Genomic DNA, 11,575 nt, shown 5'->3' with positions numbered 1-11,575 from the left:
AAATGTTAACTCTTGTCATTCAAGTAAAAAATAAAAATATGTCCTCTCGACAAGTTAGTGTCTTTCCTCACAATAAGCCGACGATGTCTTCCCGTGTCCCCCGAAGATCCCTGTCTCTTAACGTGCACTATAAAATTCATAAAATATCACTAATTTATGTCCCGGGCGGAATGTGCAGGAGCGTCCAGACGCTGGTTCCATCATGGCGGTACCATAAACGGGGCGATCAGGTATGTACTGAGACGCGGCCAGGGTGTTCTTTCGTGGAGAACGTTCGTTTCGATTTCTTTCTCGTTGTGAATGCATGAAAGGGACAAAGAAAGAGAGAGAACCAGCAGAACGGGGAGGGCAAGAGTGCACTTTCCATGCACTCACACCCCTTTGACCATTCGTCGTCCATTAGCGACCTCGACTTGGAATGCAATTCCCGGCAGGAGGTGAGAGGGACGAGGCTAAATGGCTGGAGGAGAAAGAGGATAAAGTGCCGGGAGTTGAAACTGAAGGCTTTGGAAAGAAGGAATAAGGAAAGACTGAGTATCCGAAACGAAAAGAAAAGAGATACGAAAAGAAAGGTTAACATAGAGAAAATTAAGGGAAAGGAACGTTGCTAAATGTACAGAGAAAGGAAAAACTATATAAAGAAAAAGAGAGAGAAAGATGGTTCATTTTATATTGTAATTTAAAACTATGAGGATTAGCAAGCACATAGACAAATCTAACAATAAGTCTCTAGTTTTGAAAATTTAAACTTGTGGCGTATGAGATATCTTGTCTAAAAATTTTTAGGTATTCCACTAGTTATTATCTCTTCCCTTATTTAAAAATGAAAGCATTCGCGCGTAACAGCGTCACAAAATTAAATATATAAAAAAATTATAAACGACAGAAACAGGGAAGACGAAGAACGGAAAGAAAGAGATAGCGTAGCGCAAAGGATTATTAGGAGGAGAGAGACGTGAGCGAGATGGAAGTAGGTTCAGAAGGAGGCTGTCACCAGTCTTCTCTTGCGTCGAAGGGGTCCCGCCGCGGAACAAAAATTATCTTCCCTGACAAGAGCGAGCAACTGCTTCCAGGAAAAGGCGATCCTTGTATTGGTCATCCCGTAGCACGCATTAGCGCCGTCGTCCGGCCAGTTTTGTTTTTCCGAGTTTTATTCTTGTTCGTTTGCCGTCTTCCTCTCTCTTTCTCTCTTTCTTTCCTTCACGTTTCTTTCTCCCATTTCTCGTCTTCTCGTTCTACGTCGCCACGGGCCACCGGATTGTCGGCGCCAATTAAGACTCGTTCTTTAACTCCTTCGACGCGTCGCGTTGTCTCAAACTAACAGCATTGTAGCGATACTCACGGTAGCTCCCAAAAGAATTTTACTTGCAGTGGAATTTTTGCGCTGTATTTTCGAAATTAGATAAAACATCAAAGAAAGACAGCATTAACCGAAAAAATACACAATCCTTTAAAGGTCTTTTTATTAGTCCATGACTTATTTAAAAGGTTTGCCTAAAAATATGCAAATTTTTATAAAAAAGAAAGATCCGTGTTTATAAATTGCCATTTTTAATTGTATATGTTTTATCAATTCCTGAATTTTTTGCTACCAACAGAGAATCATTGTGTTATTTATAAATCGTACAGTATTAAGCTTTATCCCATTAAACCGATGGCATTTTTATTATTGGTTGATCTCTTTTGTTATATAACGTTATACACGTCTATCAACGTTAATTAGGATCAATCGATTAGTCGAAAGCGTTGTAATCCTTGCATTATCTTATGAGGATGTTGGGATAAAATATGACCGGTGCAGCTCACCATTAAGTAACAGTAGAGATAGGTGTGGCGCCGATCAGAAAATTGAAGGGTGCAGCTTGACCAGGGATAGTCGCCCTTCTTTGCACCCACTACTTCTATCGCTTTCGTCCCGCATTGTTGCTCCGAATTATTAAAAATTTCATCAATATAACAGTATTACTAATCATCATAAATGACATGTATTCACAATAATCCAATTTTTATCATTACGTAAATAAATAATAAATAAATAAAGCGAGAGAGAAAGACAGAATATTAAATTAAATATTTTGGATTAAAAACATATAATATAATATTTAAAATATTAGAAGTATAGTTGTTATGTGTGTTACAATGTTTATTTTTAAAAATCAAAATATCGACAAGATATGTCTATAATAAAATTATATGTTATATTTATTATAGATATTATTATTATAGAAAATTTTATAACTATTTTTAATATCATCATCCAAGTTATATGATGGATGACGAATATAGTGAGAATTTTTGCGTGAGAAAAAATAATTGTTCAGTATTACGTTTTTTAAACAATAAAATCTGGCCGTAAATATATTTTATTGTTTTTCATTTTCAAAAAGATTATTTATTGGCTAACACACTAGTTTATTTTATTAAATTTATAGATTATATACGCCTTTGATGCTAGGCCTTTCACCTGTGCAAACCGGCTGCATAATGACATCAACTCACATGCATTAAGCATTAACGTAATTTACATATTGACATCCGTACGTTACATATAGTGAATGTCCTTCTCTTGTACACAATAAATCTTACGTCCTGCGCATGTTATGCTTGTATGATACAATATAAATATCAATGCCTATTTTTATGAGTTATACTCGTAAAACTAATAGAAATTTTTATTTAATCTATTCGTAATAAATTTAATTTATGTACAAATTAATTTTTTTACTTGTAAATTCTCGGAGTAATAGAAGATTAAAAATACCATAGAATCGCATAGAAGTTAAACATTGGAAAAAAAATTATTTTCTATTTAAAAAATCTGAAGTATTTAATAATAATCCAAATCTTGTCGATTAATATTAATTAGCATTATAATATGCCACTCTTTTCTTCTAATTATCATCTAATTGCGAAAATATAACATATCCAATATCAAGTTTAGTATTTTCTTTATTCCAAAGAACACATTTCTTCACTGCATAGCTTCTATCAATCGATTGAGATACAGCAAATTAAAAACGCTTTCGCGGCAGCTGCACTTTCATACCGCTTTACATCGCTTAGAGAGAGAGAGTCTCGAGATTCTTGCGAATCTATTCTGTAATTGGTAGAGATCTTCCACCCAATCTAATCGTCAGCAGTATTCGTCGGCGTTCGTCTTCTCGCTTCCTGGAAACCAGGCTGCGCGCGCGCGCGCGCGTTGTGTTGGCGAACGCGACTGCGTGCAAGGGGAACGTGGGTGCAGAATCGACCGTAGGTCCTGGTAATAGCCTTGTGGGCGAACGAGTCGCTGAAAGTTGAAAAAGAAAAAACTTGGTGGACGACGCCTGTTCAGAGTGACGGAAAGAGGCGAAAAGATAGGAAAATAAAGTGCGGAATAAAGCAACATAAAAAGGAGATGATTCTCGACGAAGTTCATCGGGATGCACATCGATGGGCATCTAGATCGCGAAACGCGCGGATGGGAGTCCTGCTAATGTTGGCAAGAATATATTACCAGAAGGATAAGATTTCAAAAACTCTTAGAAAAGCTTAAAAAATATTAATATCGAGAATGTTTGACAGTTGAGATTAACTTTTATATCAAATATTATACGATATTCTAATATTTATATTTGCAAGATGTTATAGTTAATTCTGTTCTTCCTTTGATACTTGAAGGTCAGAAAAAATCTTCAACATATTCGACAAAATTAATTTTTTAAATGTTTTATTTATATCGTCATGTTTTAAATTCATGATTCTCTCTCTCTCTCTCTCTCTCTCTCTCTCTCTCTCTCTGTTTTTTTAAGGATGTTTTTCTCGAGATGTTCCTATTTCTTGCAACATCTTGGAATCTGCATCACCACAACTGTGTATGCTTGTGTCTTTGTCGTCACTCTGTTATCGCGGGTGTGCGTATTACTATCAACCACGTTCGGATGAGAGTGGTCTTATCATTGCACCAGAGTATCGCCCGTTGGAAGTTAATGAATGCATCATCAAGTTTATCGAGAAATGTGCATACAGAGCGATAGTAGCGGTTTAATTTACAAAAAGTGCAGTGCAAGCGACTCTTACAAACGATAAACATGCAGCAGACCACATTTTGGCGGGCACGGTGCGATTAAATGTTCTCGAACGATCGAATGGTGCAAGCTTGATTATTAAAAACCATTTTTCGTAACAAGCGTCTTTCGAAATTGTACCTTGCAATAAAAGATAGTAAAATAATTAAGCGTATCTAATGATAATGATTGTAATTTATATTTAGTCAGCAATAATATATTTTAGCGATATATGATGTATAAGTTTACAATTCGTTGTAGTCGAATGTTGTCAATATGAATGGCGCTAAAAACGATATGATATTCAGGCTAATTTATTATTACAGGAGGAAATATAAATCAATTAACTTTGTGGAAATGTTTGTGCGTATTAAATATTTCATATAAAAAAAATATAAGAGCTTTGATATATTTCAATTATCATCTAGTATATATAACGTTATACTGTCTCTGTAATTTTACTGTGTCTTGATAAAATATCTGTTTCGTAATGACTATATTTATTATTCATGATAATTGTACATGAAGTTCAATGTAATTTACATAATATATTAAACAGCCAACATTAATATTTAATAGATGTTTAAAAATATTTAAAACATTGGAATATTACGGAATCCTCTCATCTCTGTATCGACAAGCAGAAACAATATTTCGTTACAACCATTCTATATTGCGTATTCAACAATGCATACATTATGCTATCCTTGAAGATCCCTAAAGTCACAACTTGAGTATATAGATCATATTAGTGGCAGCCATTCGCGACATTGCCGCGGAGTTCGCCGACGGAATGGCGGCTTGTATAGCCGACTTATGCCTGTATAAACGCTTCGTTCTCATAATAATTTTACAAAAATACGCTGTATAAAATTTTAATGACAATTAAGAATGCATATTGTTATTATAATGGCCTATTATAAAACTTTATAAAACTATTTTAGAATAAAAAAAAAAAAGGTTTTTGATAATAATTTACTTTGTTTTATATTGCTTTTTGTCCGTTTCCTGATAAAATTAAATCTATCAAATTTTTAATTGATTACTTTTTAAAAGTTTTAATGCTGTATTAAAAATTTTCTTTAAGTAATCCTACTTATAGAATTTCTAGATAAATCAATGGATATCTTATACACACTTTGTATAAATTCCGTTATTTATTGTAATTTTATTGGAGAATGATTTTTCTCTCTATATACATATATTTTAATTTTTTTTAACGTATTCTATCTTTTTAATGAGGATTTTCACGTATTAAAAGGAAAATGTAATATTAATATTTACGCTATTACATTATGATTATTCTATATTTAAAATTTTGAACGAAAAACATCAAAGAATTAACAGTTGTAACAATCGAAGTATTTACGGAAAATGATTTAAAAAATATTTTCGAAAAAGCTACATTGATATTATTATCTTCTTGCTTCAATAATCGATTGAAATCAAACTTACGACGGATTATTTGTTAGTTTAATAGCTAGAAAGAAATTTTTAGCATCAATAGCTGTGTACCTTGAAAGAAGACAAAAAAATAGCCTAATGTATCAACGACACGAATACCAAAAAAGATATTCGTTTATGGAATCATAAAATGATCGACACTTGCCAATCGTAATATAGCGAATCGTATTTATTTTTTAAAAATGAAGAAAAAAAGTATCACTTTTTAACAAAGGGCTGCGTGTTTGGATCGTGTACAGTTCAACAATCGCGCTGATAACATGGTAATTATAAGAAAGTTTGTATTGAATAAATTAAAACAATAGCACGATAAAAGGCATAAAATGACGGGTCGCCTAAACTTATCGTTACTTATTATTATTAGACTGTTACTTAATTCGAATTTACCGGAAAGTTTTTTTAGCCACAGGTATAATACGTTTGTAATAAGATTTATAATGATTTATAATGATAATAATGCAATTTAATTAAATATTAGGTTGAATAATTTTGTCGGAAAAGAACATTATAAAAGAATAATAAAATGTAATAGGAAACATAATTTAAAAATATAATAATTAGTTGATTATGATTTTAGGACATGAATAATAAATTTAAGAAGAAACAAAATAATCTTTATGTATAATATTTAAACAATATTAAAGAAGTTTCCAATTAAATATTGTAATTACGCGTAAACTGCCGTTTCTGCATTCCTGCACTGAGAAAAATTTCCGGGCTTTATCCATTCAAAAAGTAACAAACAGATATTTCCGATTGATTTTAGGATTATCCGATCAAATTTATCGGATTTATAGGACTATCCGATAAATTTGATCGGATAGTCTTATAAATCCGATCAAAATCAATCGAAAATATCTGTTTGTTACTTTTTGAACGGACATTTTTCTCAGTGTGTTGTCTCATTTTGATGACTCGAGATTTGTGTATGTTGCATTCACATATACAAATATTTACACGTATAGACTAACAGCGTGTTCTGGGCTAAACTACAATCAAACATCGTAGAACACTACCCAGGTACAAGATGCTCTCTCAACATCAAAATGTTGGCGCCTCTTGTACACGCGAATCTGCATACATATATATTATACAAATTACATTCTTCCACACGTAAAGATTTTATATGCACATATATTCTCTGTAGGAAATCGCAATATAGATGATAGTTTCAAAAAAGATCCAGAATTGAGAAGGGGGGGGGGGGCATGTTTATCAATTGTAAAAAACAAAGTCAGAAATTAATTGTCGATTTACTTTTCTTGCTCCCTATTATTTTTTAAGAAAATTGTCCATTATAGTACAAGACTCTGCATATACAATTAAAATTTACCATTTTGATCTTGGCAATAGTTTTTTCAATTGGCACTTATATTTTATTTCTTTTTCTTATCTTCTTTTTGATAAAATAATTTATTTAAGGATTATATCATATTTTTAAAAATATACTGACTACTTTTAATTGAATAGATTCCATTATATAAATATACGTTCCGTTTTGCACTTTGCTGCGCGTGACTTAGCGCAAGAAATGAGCGTATCTTATATAATGCATTTGCTATTGAGAGAACTATTGAGAAGTCGTATTTTTCACCTTAGCATAGAAATATCCTGTGAATAAATATTCAGTATATTTCCAGATGAATGATTGACATGCTTGCTTTACGTTATATTATAGATATGTATATTCCTGTATTTTTCCGTAAATAATATTAACATTTTAAAGTGTTATATTTATCGATGGCCTGTTCTATTTAGATCAAATATATGAAATTAACAATTTATCACGCCATAAATAAAATATGCAATTTTACTCTTTTATTTATTTCATCTTACGAAGCACATGAGTGTTTTCTTTAATTTTCATTTTCCTATATTCTACGCTTTGATACTAAAAGCATATTATGTCAACACTTTCCTAGATTTCGAGATCTCTGTTCATATGGAATTTAATAAGCCTATACATCTCATGATTATGTCGTTCCAAGATTTCACACTACTATTATTTGTAACATTTGATTGCCCGATAGAAATTTTTGGAAATCTATTCAAATAATGAATAAGTAAGGAAGAAATTTAATGGGATCAGATGTTCGAAGTACAGGAGGTGTTAACTTAGTTCGTTGACTGTTGTCATTGTAAAGTGTCTGAGAATGCAATTCACAATCAATATCGTACTACCAGCATCGAGATATTTTAACTTCGATCGGCGGTATCTCATCGGTACATTAAGTCCGTCATGATTCACATTACATCATGCATTTCGTGGAATGTGTCTTATCCGCATCGATATTGTAGGTATGCAATGATTTACTGTTTAGCAATAGTATCATTAAATTATTGCCGTTACGAATTGAAACTTTTATAAATGAATAAATAAAATAAAAAAACTAATAAAAGAGCTTATTTCACAAAATTAAAACATTAATAAAATTAAAACATTTTATAGTTGTATCGTATTCTGTTTAAAGTGTTAAATCTTTTCAAATCTTAATAAAAAAGAATGTGTATATTCTCTTATTTTTGATGTCCTAAAAAAGTTTAGACTCATTGTATTAAAAAAAAATACTGATTTTAAATTAGATAAAATATGCATTTTTATTAATAATCAGGAGTTTCGAGATATCTAATACTTAAATTATCATCAAACGCAATCTGAATTCTAACAGTATCTAACTTCTTAACAATATCCAAGTGTTAAACTTTGAATAGATTGAAGACTTCGACAATTATAACAAGAAGCGCGTGCGCGCGATTAATATAATTTCATATTCAAGAAACATACGGTCTACGATCACATGATGAGTAATATATATTGAACTGAAACAATTACGTCTTATAAGTTACATCTGTATTTCCGAAAAAATATACTATGCATTTCTACCGTCCTATCGATTATTACCGGTGATTTTTGTAATTCAATCGTCATTATACTTTATCGGCTCATCCTTGATGGAGATATTCTTGTTTCATTCTATACTTTGATCAGCGTTTATTTCTAATAAATATATGTTTTCGCCCACCAAGCGAATGTCTGCCGCGCATCTATCTAATCTTGCTCTTTACTATGTTGATAAAGATTTTTCCTATTAAGCCGGTAGTATTTTCACGGAATTTTTAACATCGCAAAAGCCACTGCAGTTATATCTCTCTAGTGAAACCTATATAAAAATCGTGTTAGACTGATTATTTTTTTTTTTTGAACGGTTTTTATTAAAATATTATAAATCTTATTTTCAGTTTCAAAATTACTTCATTACCCACTTAATCTCATCTTCGCATAAATCACGAGTGATTGAAATAAAATTCACTTGTACTCGTCCGATCAGTATATCGAGCCCATCCTAGACTACGAGGAACATCTTTTTCTCACTCGCGAATCGCCGTCGACAATAAATCGTCATCTCCCACCCGATTCACTTTACTGAATTTCGTGGAACCTCATGGCGCACAACGAAATACTAAAAACGATAAATTACAATCTAAAAATGCTTGCTGAGGGAACCGGTGGTGCAAGAGGGAGACAACAGAGAGAACCTTTCTTCCCGAAGAAGAAGGACAGAACGAAAGAAGTTCGATCGAACGGCAGAGAGGTGCTTTCGATGAATCGACAACGGGGAAGGGATTCTTGAGGGCGGCGCCACGTTTGCGCCACGGTATAAAGAGCCCCGGAGGGGAATAAAAGGTGGAAAAAAAGGAGCTCGGTGAGAGTGGCTAACATGGAATAGCCCTTAGCCGGTACGATAGCCGCTCTTTAGGCTGATGGACTTTTGCCCCCTTTTCCCTTTTATCCCCTCATGACGCCACTCTCGTTCTCTTCGCCTGTCACCTCTTGCCTGTGGTCCAGCTTTCTACCTTCATCGCATTCTCTCTCTTTCTCTGTATTTCCTCCGCTTGTATCTGCTCTCTTTCCTATTTGCATTTCGCGATCTTAGCCGTGCCTTTGTGTATGTTATAAATACACATCACAAAAATATTGGGTTTCGTTTAATATAATCCGCGTTATCAAATTCTATGCGTATACATACTAAATATAAAATGCATACCAAATATTTTTCAGTAATTCCATTTACTAAAAAAAATTTAGTAAATCTATCTATAACACATTTACTAATAAATAGTACAATCATAATTTCTTATCATAATTGAAGAATAAGGAATATAAAATTTTTTTGGTAATCAATATACTACTTGAAATAAATGGATTATCTTGGTATTTAATAGAAAAAAGAGATGCACTAGAGTATAGCTTGATAAACAATCAATCTGCACGTTTTATTACTCATACTTATTCATTATACAAATAATTTGCTCAACATTAATTAAATAATTTAATTAGTTTTTCTTGATATGTTATAAATTACGCATCACTGAATAGATAATTACTCATAATTAAATAAGCGTTGTCTTTACGACAAATGCTAAGACATGACAAATTACTATATAGGCAGCAAGATATTCGCGAGAATATTGTTTTCACTTTATCACGTCGTATAATTATGAGCAACATACATTATGGCATTTTTAAATCAGTGATGTTAATAGTGTTTAAGTTATAAAAAAGGAGAGATAATAAAAATTCATTGGAAAATTAAGAATTTACTAATACCTCTACATTTGTAATTTATGAATCAAGTATGATATTTTATTTATGTGTAACTTGTAATTTTGTGATGCAATAAGATGTATCTGTATAATTATATTTATGTATAATGTAAATACAAAGGAATATAATGTTCTGCAAAGGAATCTGGATCTCGTCCTAAGGGATATTAAACTTTTATCATTCTTTCAAAAACGATTAACAAAATATATCTAGTACGTATATTTACGTTATATATTACTCTTTGGAGAGAAAATTAAAATATACATCTATACATGCACATATATGTCTAGGTATGCATATTTCTTTGGATTATGTGGCATAAACGTATATGTACAAAATTAGGCAGACCGTATATATCATACATTAAATATAAATTTATTAGTTAAGTATATATATTAATCATTTGAGGTACTTTATATGTCACACTGCCTAAAAATTTATATCAGAATTGTCTTGTATGTCACATTATCTGATATCAAAATTATTATGGAAAAATGCATTTGTCAAAAATCAAAAGGAGATTTTTATACTGTGTATTAGAAAACAGAAAACTAGTTCAAAAAATTAAAAGTGAATTTTACACTAATTATATTAATTTTAAAACAATTCATACTATTCATTTTTATTTTTGTATGTAAAAACACACGTAGTCTCCTTTTCTTTATCTTCTCCGGTTTTCCTGGTAGGGAGCGCATCAGTTCAGGCATTGCGACATAATCTACAATGTCGGTAACGCAGGCCCCAAAGAAGAAATCGTAAGAAAGTGTTACCGATATTGTATCGATTCTAAGAAACATTCGATTATTTTGCAAAAATCGACACGACAAAAAGCGCAAAAGGATAAAAGAACAGATTATAAATGCATCGGTTACAATGTGCCACGCTTTTGAACTCTCAAAAGTCGAAATAGATGATTAGGAATTAATACTTAATAATAAATATAAATAAGCGATAGGAACACAGTTTAAAAAATCATTTTCTAATTCAGAAAATTCGCAATAATTACTCAAGCAATACAATTACGTTTAATAAACATTAGACATTATATATAAACTGAAAGATAAATGTTAAAAAGATAAGTTTTTTAAACTATTTAATAAACGTGTTTATAAAAATGTTTGATAAGACGTTTGTAACGTCTATATATTATAGTCCGGGAGATGATGACATTAAAATGGTCATGATTTGTTACCGCTTGAAATCGTCATAATTCGTCATTTATTAGGTAAACATGCAGGAAACGCAAGTATGGCAAACCTCCCGCGGTTTTAAAATTGATAGCGTGTGATTGAAGTTGTCAAAAATTTGTTGCTTTTTTCCTAATAAGTTACCGGATATGTTTCTAGTGATAGTTTACATCAAAAAAACCAATCGGAAGATAAGTGCCGTACCGTTTCTGTGCATCGAAGGGGCCGTCAAATCAAGCTAAAGTTGTAAATTTTTTAGTGAAAAAAAAAAA

The sequence above is a fragment of the Trachymyrmex cornetzi genome, unplaced genomic scaffold (assembly GCF_001594075.2).
Source record: "Trachymyrmex cornetzi isolate Tcor2-1 unplaced genomic scaffold, Tcor1.1 scaffold182, whole genome shotgun sequence".
NCBI classification, from domain to species: Eukaryota; Metazoa; Arthropoda; class Insecta; order Hymenoptera; family Formicidae; genus Trachymyrmex; species Trachymyrmex cornetzi.
Note: the sequence above shows the minus strand (reverse complement) of the source record.